Consider the following 19,604-nt stretch of genomic DNA (forward strand, 5'->3'; position numbering starts at 1 on the left):
ACTGACTTTGGTATTTGCGTATAATCGCCCGTCATTTACATTTTAAGTGTACTTTTAATGACGCCTGATTATAATTGCGTACAAACAAAAACAGAAAAAGAGCAACAAGAAGTGCAAGAGAACAATAACATAAGGAAGTATAGTCAGACACTTAGCCGCGTATTTTTTTTCTCTTACTCACATAGATTTTTACCACGATATCAGCTGCAATCTAAACGCTTCCGGCCTACGATGAACACACATGCAATTATGAGTACAATTACATACATACGTACATACGTAAATATATGTACAGTGGCTGCAGCGCTTAATCCCAGATACGAGTACTCAACATTCAATTTCAATACAGATTTTCGAAACGATATATTAATTTATTATTTTTCGGAAAAGCATGTTTCTTTATTTATTTATAGGCTACCCCAATGACCCAAGTAGGCAAAATAAAAAAAGTATATGAGCTTATTTGACAATTCGTTTGAATGCATTTGAAAATTTTCATCAAGTGTCATTAGTTTTAACCCGAATGAAATTATATTTCAGTTGAGGGAATTGGGAAAGAAATATAAAAAAAAAACAATATTAAAAACAAAATGCCATCAAATTCGTGTTGTTTGTGCAAAATCATTAAGTATGCTGGCTGTGCGTGCCACGCGACGAATTTGCAAAAAAATAAACAGTGAGAAATTGCGTGTCGTACTTCATTGCCGCCCACAGCTGACATTAGTGGGAATCATTCAGTCCAAATCCATATTTTGAAGTATTCTTTTATAAGTTGTTTGTCAATAGCACTACCGTCTTTGCTATCCCCCTCAAGTCGGCTGTGACCTCATCAATCCAGAGTTTGTGTGGTTTTCCTCGACCTTTGCGAACAACCACTTGTTTATGAAACGCTATACTGGTAGTTCTCCATTTGAGTGTTCTGATTCTTAAACTTTTTATAAAGCGCTTTGGGTTTCCATTTTGAATCAATGCATCGAGTTCGTGATTGTATGGTATCCGATATAGGTATTTCGTCATCTCGGCGGAAGGGACCATATATATTATTTTTCGTAGTATCTTTTAAACCTAAGTATTTGGTCTATGTATGTTGTTTTAAGTACCCATACCTCGCTGTTGTATGTTAGTATGAGTCGTACAAGCGCTTTATATATTGCCATCTTTTGAGCTTTCGATAGCGATCGATACTCGAATAATTTTATAAGGGGAAATAATGCTTTATTTGCCGCGCTTACTCGGTCATTTATTGCTACGGAAGTGTCAAAATTACTGTTGATGAAGAGACCTAAATTTGTCAACCCTCTGAATGCGTTCGCCATCGATTTCAATGTATGCGTCACCACTCGGCTTCTTTACGAAGTCGATATGCTTCGTTTTCTCTGTGTTTACACGTAGACCTACTTCTAGAGCTGAATTTTTCAATCGCTTATATAAACTCTCTTTACTCCCGGGTAAAATACATAAACTGCTCTGGTATACTACGAAGTTAAAAAAGTTGAAAAATCTAAGCCCAAAATATTTTAAGCTGTATAGGTAAGGTTAGATTGACCTGGCTGGCTGAAACCCATCACATAAACCTTTACGTTTCTATGTAGTAGACATCTTATAATACGCTGCTCCTGCTTTCTTTTCCAGACAGAGTCTACGTCTTTTGCGAATCGAAGTAAACTTTGAAGCTCTATCCCCGAGAGGCATTCTAACTTTTCATATTGTAAATCTCCTAAGCATTTTAATCTGGTTCTAGCTAACGCAGGGCAAGAATATATAATGTGTTCTAGCGTCTCTTTCTCTTCTAGTTCATTGCAAAATCTGCAACTATCGTTGGTTGTAATTCCTATCTTGTATGCGTGCGCCGCTAGCAAATTGTGGCCTGTCAGCATGCCCACGATAGTTCTGCTTTCTTTTCTAGACAGACCTAGTAAGAATCGGACGTATTTATCTGTATTCTATGTACTCATGATTTTCGCAATTTTGTAAAAGGCTAGATTACTCCACCTCCTGTCTATCCGTATTTTCATGTCCGCAGCGATGCCATTGTAAGGTATGCCATCATATCAGTTCAATAAATCCACTTGGATTGGATAATATAGAACCGTTGTTGTTGTTGTAACATAATAAGCATTCCCCATAAATATTAAAAGAATACAGCTGATGTATTGTACTGCATGGAAATTTGCTGTGATTACTTATGCCTAATGGCTTAGCTTTAAAGTTTTCTACAAAAAACTGCATTCAACATAAAAATTATCTCTGAAAGAAAAGCTCTTTTAATTTCCTTCATACAACTGTATATACCAGTTTATATACCATATAAGCATACCAAAGACTAACGACTAAAACGTTGAAGTAACAATTCTGTAAAAATAGCGAAGTCTCTTTGATCGAAAGATGAATATATCTTAACGCAGGATTTCCAGTTTCACCCCATCGGGTCAATTTCAAGGTCAGTTCAAGCTCTAAAAAGTAAACAGAGTGAAAAAATTTGTTATAAGCTGAAACAATGTAAAAGGTATTAAAAAAAAAGAAAATAATAATATACACACAAATACAATCCCGTCCATTAAATCTATATCACAATTAGATACATTAAAATTTTTTAGAAGAATATGTATTTCACAATACTCATGAAAAATCTACTTTATTACTCTTTTTTATGATAACGAACTACAATATTTTATTGTCAAAAGATCTACGTAGGGGGTTTCGCTTCCGCTTTTTGGAGTTCGATGGCAGATCTCTTTTTAACGACCAGCAGTAATCTGCTAACATATTTATATTCCATGTTCCTTGGTACCTCCGCTCCATTTCTTTAATATCTTGGTGAAACCTTTCTCCCTGCCCTTCGCTGTAATCTCCCAAGTTATTTGGAAAGTCATCTACGTGAGAATGTAAAAAGTGCAATTTCAGGCTCATTAAGCAGCCTTGATTTTTATAACTTTCCACTAAATTCAATACTATTTGTTTGTAGTCCGGGCTTTTTCGATTTCCTAAGAAATTTTCAATTACGTTTTTGAAACACAACCATGCTTCTTTCTCTTTCTCGTCCATTTTGGTAACAAAAACCTTATCATTTATCATCCTACGAATCTGAGGTCCGTCAAAAATTCCTTCACGTACTTTAACATCACTTAATTTTGGAAATTGATTCCGGAGATACCTAAAACAACTACCATCTTTATTAAGTGATTTTACCCATTGTTTCATAAGTCCTAATTTTATGTGCAGAGGTGGTATTAGAATTTTTCATGGATCAACAAGTGGTTGTTCTATTACATTCTTAGAACCCGGTTCGAGCTTTTGTCTTAAAGGCCAAATACTCTTGGAGTAATGATTTGTTCGATCCCTACTGTCCCATTCACATAAAAAGCAAGGGTATTTTGTAAATCCCGATTGTTGCCCTAGAAGTATTGTTAGAACCTTAAGATCCCCAGAAATTTGCCATTGGTGTTCTTTGTATTTAATTCTATCTAATATTACTTCCATGTTGCAGTATTTCTCATCCAATATTACCGAATATCCTATGGGAACAGCTGCATAAACATTTGTATTGTGTAAAAGAACAGCTTTTAAAGTTCTCTTTGACGAATCGATGAACAATCTCCACTCGTTAGCTTTATAACATCCTTGCTTGAAGCGATTCATCAATCCAACTATATCTTTGCAATACACCAGAGAGTATTCTGCATCATTAGCGAAATATTCACGAAATTCCTTATCCCTATCTCGATAGTAAGAAACTTAAATTTTATCAGCTACATTAGTATTTCCTTTTAGCCATGATGCTAGGTACTCTGCCCCGTCCTTTGGTAAACCCAAATCACGTATGAGATCATTCACATGTTCTTGTCCAATTGGACCTTTGCTATTCTCAGCATTATTTGGAGTGTACTCTTCGTCATCACTAGCACTAACAACGTCAGTGTCATCATCAATCGATTCGTCATTTTCTGTAAATCCTTCTTCATCAGGTACTCTTTTACAGGGCCCATTTTTACAGATTTTGATGATTTGACCTTGAACTGACCTTGAAATTGACCTGATGGGGTGAAACTGACACCGGATTCGGATTCAGCGACCCCAAAAACATATAGTAACCGAGGTCAAGTTTCTGGGACTTAAAAATTTTTTTTTTTGTGGGGCTGTGTTATCTATCAATGACAGCTATATCGGGTGTTTTTTAACTGCCTGACAACTATCCACATTGCTATTTATGGTTTAACAGCTGAGAATGGCAAATTGACATTTCTGTTCAGTAGGGTTCGACAATTCAACATGAATCGTTTATTGCCAGAAAAACGCTTATAAATTGTGGAAATTAAGTTCAAATAGTTTATTAAAAATAAATCAATCTGCTCGCGAAGTTCATAGAATACTCGCGACGCCATTAGTCTTTATTTGCTTCGCAATGAGGAAGGAGCTGCCGTTACGGTGAATGGCGAGCGCTATCGAGCCATGCTGACTAAATTTTTGTTTCCAAATATTAATCAGCCGATCCACAATCGATTTATTTCAGTATTCATGCCACCATTGTCGCCATACCGTATTCACGTAGCCGTGGTATATACATACATATATGCCGGATATTACATTCAAAAAACAAATGCCATGAAATTATCTACCAGATTATAGTAAAGTTGATTCCAACTATATATACATTTTTTTATTATTTTAAGACCTCAGGCTTTTAAAAATCGCCCGGTATAATAAACGGAGTTCCAGTTGCGTTTCTTGAAAAGCACACGCCTGCGCAAGGGCGCAATTCGCAAAAGATGGGGCCTCTCGCCTCGAGTTGTTTTCTGGCTGTATAATACTATTGTAAAGCCTATCTTGTTATATGGAGTCATAGTCTGGTGGAACTCACTAGAGAAGACGACATTGGCGAAGAAGCTGGAAAGAGTTCAGAGGTCGGCACTCATTGAAATCAGTGGGGCGCTTCGAACGACTCCTACTCTGGCGCTCAACGTAATGCTAAATGTGGTACCCGTAGACATCGAAGGCAGAATTGCCGCTACACGTACCGCAATCAGACTGAGGGGCTGGAGCTATAAGCTCAACCTCCCTTATGGGCACTCAAGCATCCTTAGAAACTTTGAGTTCATCCCTCTGTCAACAGACCAGTGTATACCCACGTTTAGTCCAACCGGAAAAGTCTCCACACACATCCCGTCAAGGGAAGAGTGGTAGCCCTCCGACCACTTGGGTGCAGGGCCTGGTGAACTTGTTCACGGATGGATCGAAGTTGGAAGGAAAGGTTGGCGGAGGAGTCTTTTGCGAAGGGCTCCCCATCAGACTAAAATTCAGGTTACCGGACCACTGCAGTGTGTTCCAGGCAGAGGTAGCCGCAATCAAGGAGGTAGCTGATTGGCTGCTCAAATGTGTACTAACAGTCAAGAAGGTAAATATTTACTCCGAAAGCCAAGCGGCAATAAGGGCTCTCGGGTCTATGACGGTGCATTCGGAATTGGTCAAGGAATGCTTGACCTCCCTTTCGACTGCGTCCGAATTCTTTGACATCAGCCTCATCTGGGTTCCCGGTCACAGCGACATTGCAGGAAACTGTGAGGCGGATGAGCTGGCCAGACAAGGGACATGTGAGGTAATTTCCCCGCGGAGGGAGAAAATTGGAATCCCCCTGACTACATGCGGTCTGCTCCTGGAAAGATGGGCATCGCGCAAACTCAGCGAGCGCTGGGAAAATACACAAACGTGCAAAGTCGCGAAATCCTTCTGGCCACGTGTGGACCGAAGGCGCTCGGGTGAGCTTCTGAGGCTGACAAAATATCAGCTCTCCAATCTAGTGGGTTCTCACACAGGACACAATGCGCGAGGAATGCATGCTGTGAGACTTGGAATCACCTCGAGTCCTTTTTGTGCTGGATGTATGGAAGATGAGGTGGAATCATCTCAGCACCTTCTCCTTAGCTGTCCTGCTCTGGCGGGGCTAAGATTCAGGCATCTTGGCTCTTACTTCTTTGCCACGCCTGCTGATATAGCTGGCGCTGGCATTAAAAATCTGATGAGTTTCATCAGCAGCACAAAGCGGTTGACGCAAACATAGTCATCGTTCATAACCCGCACGCTCCTAACCATTCCATCACCACCTCTCCCCGCCCTCTCCCTGCACCTCAGCGGTCCTTCCCCTCACCTCACTTCCTTGACAATGGTATCACAAAGGACGAATCCTTCTTCGTCCAAGTGTGCTCACTCCCTGGGCAACCATACTAACCTAACCTAACAAACAGATCAACATGCACAAAATCTTCCACTTCCCACATTCAATTTATTCTAGTAAACAAAGGAGAACAGTAGCTGATGTTAAACACGTCAATAATGATTATTGAAATTTTGATTATATTGTGGATAAGCTTAAAAGTAAGAAACTAAAGTAGTGGGACCATTAGTGAAATCAACTCTGCTGAGCTGACATTTATGATGATGGGTATGATGTCGATAATCAAGTTGGTGCGGTGATTGATTACGTTGCAGTCATTCATAATTTCTGGCGTTCAACGCAACTTTTATAGCGAGAACCGCATGGGGTAGGGTATGGCATAACCACCATCCATGCTGGGTGCACTATAAATCATTGGTGTATCAATATTTCCCTAATTAAGTGCACAGCTTGAAAATTTGTATACTTGCGCACATTACATTACATAATATACATTCATACGTGCACGACTATTTATAGATGCAATACAAAATATTGTCTGGCTAAAATTAAAATTGATTACACCCGAAGTTCAAGGTTACGTAATCTAGAAATACTTTGCGATATCGATTTTCCAGACATGTTAACATACGTACATATGTACATATGTACAATTACGTAGTTCACAAGGTGTCATTGAGTTGTAAGTTGTAAATTTAAGTTTTACACAGTATGAGACTTTTGGTCATCCCATGAATTTTTTTTATTTTTTATTTTGTTTTTTCATTTCCCTTATAAATTACAATCTGTTAATATTAACAATAAATAATTGGTGTTAGGACTTGGAATTAAAATGCCCCTTCCCTTTGGAAGAGAACATTATTGTCTTTGGAAGGATTTAGTTACAATTTTACTATCACAAGGGTTGTCGGAATTTGTTTTTCATCTCGTTTCTCTTGTTCAGTATGTGTTTTTTCCATGTGAGTTTTGAGTCAAATATTTTGTACTTGAGTGTATTTTTATGTCTTCTCCGTTAATTTGGATTGGATGTCTTGCAGATTTTCTTTCGCGTAAATTATATGTTGTGTTTTGTCTTTATTGACCTCAGTGCCCCATTTTTCAAACCATTGTGTTGTAGCTGATAGGGTATCTTGCAGTGTTTTTGTTGCTGTTTCTTCATTGTTGTTAGCTGACATTAAAACTGTGTCGTCTGCAAATGTTGCTATCATTGATCCTCGAGTAGTTGGTGTTGGTATATCTGCTGTGTATACTAAAAATAGTATGGGGCCCAGTACGCTTCCTTGAGGTACTCCAGCTATCGCCAACAAGATTTCAGAGCACTCATCGTCGTACTTTATGAAGAAGTGTTTATCCGTCATGTAGCTTTTAAGGATATTAAATATGTTAAGTGGTAAAATGTTTTTTCGCTTATATAGAAGTCCTTTGTGCCTTATTGCGGCAATGCAATATTTCTTCTTATCGAAGTCGTCTGTAATTTTGTTTACTACTCTGCGAATCTCTTGCACAGTGGAATGTTGTTTTCGGAAACCGAACTGGTGTGAGGGGTTAGCGTCTTTTCGTTTTAGAATCAGGTCAGTTTTGTCAAGCAGTATTTTCTCAAACAATTTGGAGACGAGCTATATAGCAACAGTGGCGTTCTTGTTTCGCTTGGGGATCGCTATAACGTGTGCAACTTTCCATGCTTTTGGAAAGTATTGTATCCTAATTATTCCGTTGAAGAGGTCTCGTATGTAGTTTATTATAGTATCGGGTAGCTCCTTTAGTATTTTTCCATTTATTTGGTCATATCCCGGTGTCTTTTTGCCCTTAAGTTTCTTTATATAATATTTGATTTCTTCTTTTGTCGTGCTTTGTTTTGCGTGGTCTGCATTTTCTATTGTGTTTGGCAGCTCAATGTTTTTATTGAATTTGTCACTCATATATGCGCTAATAACACTGATCAACAAAAAAAAACTTTCGGAAAATATCTTGGAAACCAACACTTGTTTTAAGACAAGTAAGACATGCTGATTACAAATATAGAAACCGTTTGTCTCTATCACCCACCGTTGTTGAGATATTTGGCATTGACCATTTATATATGTTTAATATTGTATCAAAGCAAACAACTCGCAGGCAAGTCACAGTAGAGCATATATCGCTGAATAGAGTACTACTTAACATAAATACACATAGTTTAAGATATAATACACTTGTAAAATACATAGATATAACGTAAAGTTCCTTAAATTAAAAGTTAGTTTGGTTTGAATTTCTTGGCTGTAGACTTGCGTTTGTGCTGACAATTTGGCATGTTGCGCTGAAGCATCCAGCAATAGTCGGCTAACATTGCTGCACTCCATCGACTTTGATAGCGTGACTCCATCACCGAGATGTCCTGATGGAAACGTTCACCATGTTCATCACTAACAGAACCTAGGTTTTCTGGAAAGAAGTCGAGATGTGAGTCGAGGAGATGAATCTTGAGGGACATGTTAATATCTTAAAAACCTGACGTGATATAGAAAAACGGTTTTCAGATTTGTCATCAGCATGAAAAACTGCTTTAGAAAATGTAATCATCAAACAAGATATTTTTGGGTTGTTATTCAGTGTAATTATGAAAGTGGTCTAAGTCAAAATTAAAAAAAAAAAGAGTTGATCAGTTACTTCACATCACATTATTTTAAACAAAAGTCATTCAATTCAACCTTATATTGAATTCATTTAGTGTTAATTATGTATTGAATTTAGTGTTAATTATAAAAAATGCACTCAAAAGCCATCTAATCGACAATAAAGAAACAATCGAAACTTATTCTGCCAATGCTCGAAAGGCTGAAACAAAAGAAATAAAGAGTTCCAAGTATGCAAAAAAGTGGAAGGTCATTCAAGATGCACTGTATAATTAAACAGATACTACTTCGAAGAACGCCAATCAACAACAATCTTCCCCGCTTCTTTACTGCAAGAAAATGGTTTGAAATATTGTATTTTATATCTTCTATATGAATAAATGGAAACTACTACTCCTACTACTGCAAGGAACCAGTAGCTTTCTCCCCACTAAATCTATGGAAATCTTATTTACCTGTGCTAAAGAAGCCAACATCTCACTAGAATTGTTATTATACAGAACCCGAAGTTTCTGAGTGTAACTTTCTACAATTTTTTCTCTCTTTCTGCGTTCGAAATGGCAAGAAGGTCGTTAAGATGGTAGCCGGCTGCGCCTGGGGCAAAGGTAAGGAAACGTTGCTGGCGCTAGTTAAGGCAATATACCGGCCAGTTTAAGCTCACCCACTTGGTCACAGAAGACTAGTAAAAGCAGTGTATGAGGCTTCAGATATCCCTAAACATTGCACTTAGGATAGCGGCGGGATGCCTCCAAAATTCACTAATGTATGCACTTCCATGCTCCATGGTAAGAAGCCTAACATCATGCTCACAACGTTGGCTTTAATGTTCTATCGCTGGTTAATTTTAAATGAAAAATAAATAATTTGCGCGTACACTTCTGTTAGGTGTTTGGCCGAGCCGCACCTCCTATTCTGATGTGCGTCTTGATGTTTTTCCACAAATGGATAGACCTAGAATTTTAAGCCGACTCCGAGGGGCAAATGGTTTTTATGAGGAGTTATATGTTATTTTTACGGTGGGAAAATATTTAGATTGATTTCTATTTCCTCGCCAGGCTACTTTTCTCATCACTTGATGACAATTTGTTTGTTTACACGCAACAACAGTAAATAACAAGCAAATAATATCCAATTTGCAGAAGAAAACCCATTGTTTTTTTTGTAATAATGAGCTTCAACGAGTTGTTTCACAAATATAGCAAGCGAAAATATTTCACTATAAAACTAAATTTATTGCAACCACAAAATGTCAGCTGAAAACCATTTCTTCGCATTAGTGTTTACCGTCCCCATCGCAATTGCGTTTAACAAACCGAATTTCCGTCAACCCGTTACCCGTTATCCGCTGACCGCTGACCGCTGCAATTCTGTTTTGGGCATAACTCTTTACCGAATATGGATACGTTTGAAGCTTTTTGTTTTCTTTTTACTATAAAAAACAAAACATATATATACATGTCTCTGTTGTTGAAATTTGCACTGACTTAGTACTTTCCACTTATTCCGCTTAACAACCAGATATTAAAGAAATATACAAACTTCTTTTAACCACAAAGTGTATTTGTTTACATTTTCGAAATTACATCGCTAATTTTGAATCAAGTATAAAGTCCAACGCTAAGACGTGTTGGAATTTCATAACGTTGAAAAAATTGTGCTCATTGATTCCCTCATCCGTCTTTTTCAATAACAAATTTGCAAGCACATCCAGTGCTGCTGCTAATATGTTCACAGACTTTTTCAAATCCAATTTTGTGTCCGATGACTCATTTTGACTTTTTATTTGATATCAATTATATGCTTGATTTAGATTCGATGTCCATTTCCGTTGACGATATATTTACACTTTTGCGATATTTAAACTAAAACATTTCTCGAAAGCAGAAGTTGACAATAAATCGACCCTTTTGTTAAAAGGCTGCCGTGTGCTAGTTCTACTTCTAGAAATACTATCAATATGTCACTTCGCAGTTTGAATTTGTCGATGCCTGGAAAGTTGCTATGATTCAATATTCAATAAAATCTCTTATAAGTTACTGATTCATTAACCAGCTTAACTAGACTTTCACGTTTTTGAAATGGCTTAAGTCATATTTAAGCAATAATTCGTGTGTTGTCTGTATTGACGCTGAGTCATCTGAACGTTTCTGTGCAATGTCCGGCGTGTCTCAGGGCAGTATTCTAGGTCTGCTTATTTTCGTATTGTTCGTTCGTTAATGACATTACTTCCCTGTTTCTCATATGATCACTTTCTGTTATACGCTGATGACTTGAAAATGTATGCGTTAAATGTTTTGAATCTTCAAGCTAAGATTAACAGTCTTTATTCGTGATGCGCTAGGTCTCATCTTTGCTTAATTATTAAAAAATGCTTTCATTGCACTTCTACAATCACGTTATTTTTTTGAAACCTTCTAAAGTATCGCTAGCCATGTCCAGCAGACCTGGCTGTTATTTTTTATTATTATTTGGTGGCCCTATTATCAATTCTCACTCAATAGGACTGAGAAAATTCAAAAGGTTTTTCTTAAGTATGCGTGCGGTCTTTACGATTTACTGAACCTCTTCTCTTATATTTATAATGCTCGTTTACTTCTTTTAAATCTCAAACCTCTAGAAAGTACTAGTAGAAGATCTGCTCTCTCTTATCTATCCTTAACTTTTTTATATGACTTTATAAAGGGAGATTTTTTGACTGTGCTGCCTTTCTGGAAAAAATAAACTTTAATATTCCAAGAAGAGAACTTCGAAATTCTTACTCTTTTATGGAAGTAATAAAACAAAGTATACCAGAAACTTGCAATTAAATGAATTAAACCGGATCTCATCTCTTATCGAGCTTAATTTTCTTTGACTCATGTTGCCTGCATTAACCATTTCAAATCTTATGTATAATCTTATTTAATTTGTGTTAATAGTTTGTAGGAATTTGTTGTTCTTAGACTTTATATATTTAAATAAATAAATTTACTTATTGTCGTTGTTGTCTATAGAAGTAATTTTCACTTTAAATAAAAATGTATTTTTAAATCCCATTTTTTTATTTATTTTTATGCATCAAACAATACTGATGCAATTTTTTCCAGTTAAGTTATTACAGAATAATGAATATTCAAATCTCGGTACTCATCGCGGAAGCATATTAACGAGATGCCGGAGTCCCGGGATCGTAAAAATCGAAAAAGTGAACATCACTCTCACAGAGATATAAGATTTAAGTGACACTGACGTAATTTTGTAACAGTCGCCCTTTAGTCAGTTTTATTAGTTTCGCAGATAAACAAGAATGCCTGCTTGAGTGTAAACGAACGGAACGAAACAAAGTTCAAACTGTACAATGTCTTTGCAACATTATTATCTAGAAGAACTTGTTGCATTTATTGCTTTTGCCTTTAGCTCAACACACTCACGTTCTCGATTGATTTCCACTTCGAGTACTTTCTTACTTCCTTCTTCTTCTACCACTGTGTGAGTTGTTTCAAAGCTGTTACATATTTATTTTTATTTTTTTCTAACTTTTTGTTTTTATTTTATCCCAACACCCAGCTACTCAACTAAACCTCCTCTACTTTTGAATTTATTTTGCCATTTGAACATTTTTATGGCTTTTATGCCTTCGCAAAGTAGTAACAATGACATTTTGCAGCATAAAATGGGAATAAGTATTGTATAGAGGGATGCGTAAACGGCGGTTAAGTACAAGTACAATATGTAGTTTACATAAAAAGTGCGTAAAATTTTACATTGACACGTCGGGCGTTTTTATTACCGGCATATTGAAGTGCGTTGATGCAATATCAGCACGGAAAGGTAAGTTTGTGATACATTCACACATTGTTTGATTGCTCATAAAATACTTGCGAAAGTATTCGTTTCAACCTCATCCTTGTAGTTGGGGCAGTCAACGCGACAATGTAATTATACGGAGCTTAGTGCGTTCTTTTAAGATATAACATCGCGAAATGGCATAAAAGGACATAAAATGAAGAATTTCGCTTGGCTTACCTCTATTTTCATAGGAGATTAGGTATTCGATGTGAAGTGAGCAGGTAGAGAGAAAATCACTTTTTAAAGCTACTAAACTACGAGACTACACAGACAACTTCTATATGACGCTTTTGTGACTGCGCAGCTACTTATTTTCTTCTTAACACTTTAAATAAGTCTGGGCATTTTCTTCTAAGGCACCTTGTTTCTTTTAATACCGGAAGATGGAAACCTTATTGAATGGATAGAATTGGCAAGCGATAACATCCGGGGAATTAAGCAGTTGGCCAAAGAATGCTGGACTTGGCTAGAAACTATCAACAGGTTTAATAAACTACCGTGCGCTAGTTGTAGCTAATTTCAATATTATAATAACACTTAAAAGCACTGAATATAACATAAGGGTCTATAAAGTAAGTATTATAAATATCCAAAGTAAAATATATGTATTGTCAAATATATGCCTGAGGTCAAATAATAGCAGAGCGATGAATTACCAAGCTTTTATTTTATTTTGTTTTTGTAAGAAACTAATCTTTTTTTCCATTTATTTTACACATCTGTCTGTTGACATTAGCTATTCCATGCCAATTTAGTAAGGAATTTATATATATTGCTTAACGAAAATAAATTAAATAATATACAGTACGAGGTGTGTTTAAAAAATAAGGAGAATTTTGAAATTTCACGGCTTCGCGTTGAATGTACGACTTTCCATTATAATTTTTTTTGTATTTTGGTACACTCGTTTTGAAGATATATTCACGGGTTTTACAATATCGCATGCTTAGTTTGTTTGTGCGAGACATAAATAAGACAATTGTTCGGCGATTTTCTGCTATCGAAAAAAATGGATCAAAAAAAAATGCATCAAATTGTGTGTAAGAAAAGAAATTAAGTGCTCAAAAACTCTTGAAATGTTTATAGTGGCACACGGTGAGAGTACACTGAGTCAAACAAAATTTTACAAGCGGCACAAGCTTTTCACAAAACGTCGAGAAGATGTGAATGACGAATCTCGGTATGGACGCCCTAGCACATCAGCAAGCGTTGAAAATGTTGAGAAAGTGAAGAAAATTGCTATGGAGAATTGTCGAATTACAATTAAAGAAGTTGCTGAGGATGTCGACATATCAGCATATCAGTTGTTTGATGCCGTGCAATTTTTCGGCGAAGTTCGTTCAAAAATTACTAAATTTTGACCAAAAACAACGTCGCATGAGCATCGCTGGAATTGTTGAATGACGTCAACGATGATCCAGATTTGCTTAAAACGGTCATAACTGGTGACGAATCATTGGTATATGGTTATGGCATCGAAACCAAAGCGCAATCGTCCGCATGGAAGAGTCCAGGAGATCCAAGACCAAAAAAAGCACGCCAAGTTCGATCAAATGGACGGTGTTTTGCGACGCTTGTGGAGATAAAAACCGAATTGCAGAGAGAGCTCACGGAAATTGCAAAAAGTGCATATCAGAACTGGTTTGAGGGTTGGAAAAAGTGCTGGCACAAGTTTATTAAATCTGAAGGGGACTACTTTGAAGGAGATAAAATAGAAATTTATGAATAAATAATTATTTTTTGAGAAAAATAAATATTCACCTTATTTTTTGAACACACCTAGTACAATAATCAGTTTACATAATTTCAATTTAACAACAATATAATAACAATTTAACTATTTTTACGTATTTATTCTTTTACAGTATTTATTAGGTCGCTTGTTCGAGTTCTCTTTAAACATCTTCAGTTCTTCTTTCACTATCTAGAAGTTTGTTGATTTCTGTGTTATTATGCTTGTGTATTTTTTCAAAGTGCTTTCTTAGCTTTTTGATTTCTTCGTCTACAGTTTTTATATTAAAAGTCCTATTGATGTTGTTGTGGTTGTAGCAGCTTAAACATTACCCATATTTAGGTACATACGGGGATTGCTGCTGGAGTGACAGTCCTTGGCCGGATATAAATCCGGGTCGTTTCGGTAATGTAGAACCGACTGTCGTGGAAAAGGTCTTTCATGTCGTCCTATTGATGTCATCATTTCTTGTGTATCTGTCAGATATGGTCAAAATTCACAGAATTTTGGATTGTTGTCGTTGGTTTTTTGGTATTTAAGAATTTTTGGTCGCTCCCCACACTTGTTGTCCATATAACCAGATTGTCTTAGTCATCGTTTTGCAACAGTTGGTTCTATATATTAAATGTAGATTTTGTGCAGACTAACGAATGAAGTTGTCCAAGTTTTTGCTATATTTATTTGAATTTTTGCTTGATGTGGTAATTCTAATTTACTATCGAGTCCATGGGATCTCACAGGTATGTAGCGGTTGATTCTATTGTAAATGTGTTTTGCTATTTATTTTAATTGGAACTACAGTACATTTTTTGGTAGTAAATATGACTGGTACGATTTTGTCTTCATTTATTTTTATGGACCAGTTATCAAACCGTTCATTAACTGCGTTCATGTATTGCTGCAGTTTTAAGGGGTTATACGCAGTTATGACTTTCAAAAAAATCGATTTTTTTTTTTGCATTTTTGTAATGTACATATATTCAAAAGTATACGCACGAAATTTGAAGTAGATCTAAGCAATACTTTCGGAGTTATACCTAAATATATAGAGATGCCTCGGCACGTTTTAAGGTAGGTATTGAAACTTTAAACATGTTTTTTTCAAAACGGCATTTTTCAAGTCGGTATACCCGATATCTCGAAAACGGCTTGTTTGATCGGTCAACCGTTTTAACTCAATCTTTAAAGATACATTTTCTAGTAATTAATCGTTCCTTTTGTAAATCTGATACTTATTTTCCATTTTATAATCAATTTGCGGCCAAATTTTAACGTAAAAATCGAAATCATTTCTTTTAAAAGCTGCCATTTTGTGAAAATTCACTATTTTGATAGCCGAACGATTAATTACTAGATAATCTAATATATTAACAAAATTTGTTTGGTTTTTTGATTTCAGATAATCCAATCCTGAGTTACGATGTACACCGTAAATCGTCTTTTTTTAAAGGAGGTTCCAGAAATCGCCTGCAGCGCGCTCTATAATCAACATTTTCATAAATAAAAAATTTTGTTACGTTCTTGAAGGATGCCAAAAATAACCGCCAAAAATTTTCAAATTAAAATATTCTGAAGTTTCTTCAGGATAAATCCTTGACAACCCGTCTTTTATTTGCTTCATAACTGCGTATAACCCCTTAAGTAGCGATAGTTAAGCTTTTGTTTGATGATAACGAATGTAGCGGTGAGCAAAACATATAGTGGTGGTCCTGGAACGGTTCCTTGCGAAACTCCAGTTATTATTTGGTGAATACCTAAATAAAGATTTTCATATTTAATATAGAAATTTCTGTCAGTCGGGTAGCTTTTTATGATTGGATAGTAGTATACAGGTAAATATATTTCTTTTATTTTGTGAAGTAAACCTTTGTTCCACACTCTGTCATATGCTTTAGCAACGTCCAACTAAACTGCCACAGTAAAGTTCAAATAAAGATTTTCATCACTCAAAATAGTTTTTTTTTTTTTATAAACAAGTTATTTAAAAACAAAATTGGGTGATTAATTTTGCGCTACCTTGTTTTATCGTATTCTTATACATATTTATCACTGTTGTATGTGAAATAATTTTTTATTATTCCTAACTCGGTATTTCCTAGAACTTGCCTTATATTTTGTTGAAAATATGTATACTTATATATTTTGAGCTCTTGAGCACGAAAATTATTCAAATTCCATCTTTAATTACACTGTTACACTTTTCCGGAAAATGAGAGGAACTAGCGTTACCATATGACAACCCTGGTCTCCTAGAGTACATGTTTCTTATGAAAGAGAAAATAAGTTTTGGGCATAATTTTTTAAAAAGTTTTCCAAAAAAGATGTTTTCACATAACATTAACCAAGGGAAAAATTAATGTATGAAAATAAAAGAGTGAGATATTCGTTGAACTGGAATAAGTCATATTGTCGTATGGTAATTGGCAAAACACTTTACTCTACACTGCATTGTATGCCTACTGCTCGCTCGTTAGAATTGCATAGTTCACCAGCACAATGCCTACGATTGGATGGTAGATCGCTACCACAAAATGTGCAGTTTAATCATTGACTTTACTTTTGTGCATGGCTGTCGGCGGGCATCGGACCAGATGATTTAGCTTTCATGCCGTAATATTTGCAGTAGTAGACCGTTAATTGACGTCAGAACTCTAGTTGAGTCATTGTCAGTTAAACTTTTCGAAAAAGCTGACATACATTTTGACCAGAAGCACCTACTAGCTAGGAAAAAATGCTGGACGACTACTTTTTTTCAGATAACATATTATTATCTTTCCATTTTACCAAACGAATGCCAGTACTTGTCATCGAAATCAATTGAAGATACTTTTAAGCACCAGTGAAGAACTTGGTGGGATAGGATTTTTCCGGATTGTTCCCGTAGCACTATATCCGCATGACTTTAGATAAGGCAACAAAGGATAACTTCAAATTAAATGCAGACCCATGATTACTTTAAGTAAAATGAAAAAAATTAAATTTGTCCAACAAAAATAAATTATCGTTCCATAGTTTATTTAATTAGCTTCCAATTAGTAATTACTTACTTAGGTGGCCATAACAACCCGTTACCGAGATACGGCCGACCTCACTAGCAGGCGTTGGATGGCGATGCGTTGAACTACGTCAATGTCGGCGTAGAGCTCATACAGCTCGTGGTTCATTCTTGAACGGTAGTCTTCGGCAACGCGCACAGGACCGAAGATCTTACGAAGAACTTTTCTCTCGAACACCCCAAGAGCGGCTGCATCGCTTTGTGACACTACCCATGCCTCTGCGTCATAAAGAAACACGGGTATGATGAGCGTCTTGTAAAGTGTCAGTTTGGTCATGCGAGAGAGGGCTCGACTACTCAATTGCTTCCTTAGTCCATAGTATCACCTATTAGCAAGAGTGATTCTCCGTTTGATCTCCAGGCTGATATCGTTGTTGCTGTTAACGGCGGTAAATAAATTCTGGCACAACTTCGAAAGTATAGTTGTCCGCAATGACGAGCGTTCCTTCACGCCGTGTGTTCCGCGTTGTAGACAGCATATACTTCGTTTTACCCTCGTTCACCGCCAGACCCACTCGTGATGATTCCTTCTCGATAGCAGAAAACGCAGCCGTGACATCTCGCTTACAGCGGCCGATAATGTCAATGTCAACGGCGTACGCAAGGAGCTGGACACATTACGATGCACACCTGCTTTTCGGAGCACCCCTTCCATCACGAAGTTGAAGAGATTGCATGCCAGTGGATCGCCTTGTCCGAAACCTCGAACGGTACTGAATGGCTCGGAGGGGTTATTTCCTACCTTGACGGATCTGGTTGTTGTCATTCTGCAAAGCCGTATGAGCTTCGCTGGTATACCGAACTCAAACATGGTGGCGTACAGGCAATCCCTTATCGGGCTATCGAACGCAGCTTTATAGTCGACAAAGAGATGATGGGTGTCGACTTGCTTTTCATGGGTCTTTTCCAGGATTTGGCGTAATGTGAAAATCTAGTCGATGGTGGCCTTACCACTTCTGAAGCCGCACTGATAAGGCCCGATCAGTGTGTTGGCAAACGGCTTAAGTCTTCCACATAGGACGCTAGACAGGACCTTAGAAGACTGAAGCCCCGGTTGTTGGTGCAGATCATCGGGTCACCCTTCTTCAGTACAGGATAAAGGACACTGAGATTCCAATCGTCGGGCATGCTTTCTGCTAGCCATATTTTGCAGATGAGCTAATGCATGCTCCCTATTAGCACATCGCCGCCAGTCTTGAACAATTCAGCGGGGAAGTCGTCAGCGCCAGCCGCTTAGTTATTCTTGAGCCGCTGAATGGCAATTCTGACTTCGGCATGACTAGGTGGTGGAACATCCAAATTATCGTCGATTGGCGGTATTGGATCATTTCCTACTGGGTCGGAATAGTGTGCGTCATCGCCAGCAAGTAAATTGCAGAAGTGTTCCCTCCATATGCCCAGTGTGGACTGTGTATCCATAACCAGATTTCCGTTTTTATCTCTGCAGGCTGATGCTCCGGTTTTGAAACCTTGTGTCAGACGCTTGACTTGTTGATAGAATTTTCGAGCATCATTCCTGCCCCTGTACTCCTCTAGCAGCTCACGCTCACGCTTCTTCTGTTCTCGTTTCTTGCGTCTGAAGAGGCGCCTCTCTTCCGATCTCTTTGAATTTGAAAAGGTAAGTAAAAGGTAAATAAGTGATATATGTAGTATGTGTATACTTATCGATGTGCCATATCCGAAAACAGGAATTATTAACTTATTTTTGTCATGCGATAGTTTTGCTAATTAAATTCAGAATTACAGAAACTAATTTTTTTGACAATCCACAAATATTTTGCATAATGTTTTTCTCATACTATTTTGTTATATCATATTGAATGTATTTTTGCAAATGCAACGGCTTATTTTACATTACCATATGGTAACCGTGGGTTACTTCGGGTTGGTATAATGATTTTGCTGTGTATGTAAAGGAACTTACTAATTCTTAAGACTTCTTCAAAAAACAAAAAAAAAAGTGTGCGAAGAGTCGCAAAATAAGTATTTCTTAATGAAAATGTGAATCTATACACACTAAAACAATACCACGAAGCATGGATTCACAATACCAGGGCGAACAAAATACGTTCAGTACGTTGTTATTCGCCATGCACTTCTAAAAATGCAAATAGTCTTAACTAAGATGCAATTTGTGCAATAAATAAATAAGAGACAGTTGCAAACATACTTATATATAAGTAAATATGTGCGAGTACGTGTGTG

The sequence above is a fragment of the Anastrepha ludens genome, chromosome 5 (genome assembly GCF_028408465.1).
Source record: "Anastrepha ludens isolate Willacy chromosome 5, idAnaLude1.1, whole genome shotgun sequence".
In the NCBI taxonomy this organism is placed as follows: Eukaryota; Metazoa; Arthropoda; class Insecta; order Diptera; family Tephritidae; genus Anastrepha; species Anastrepha ludens.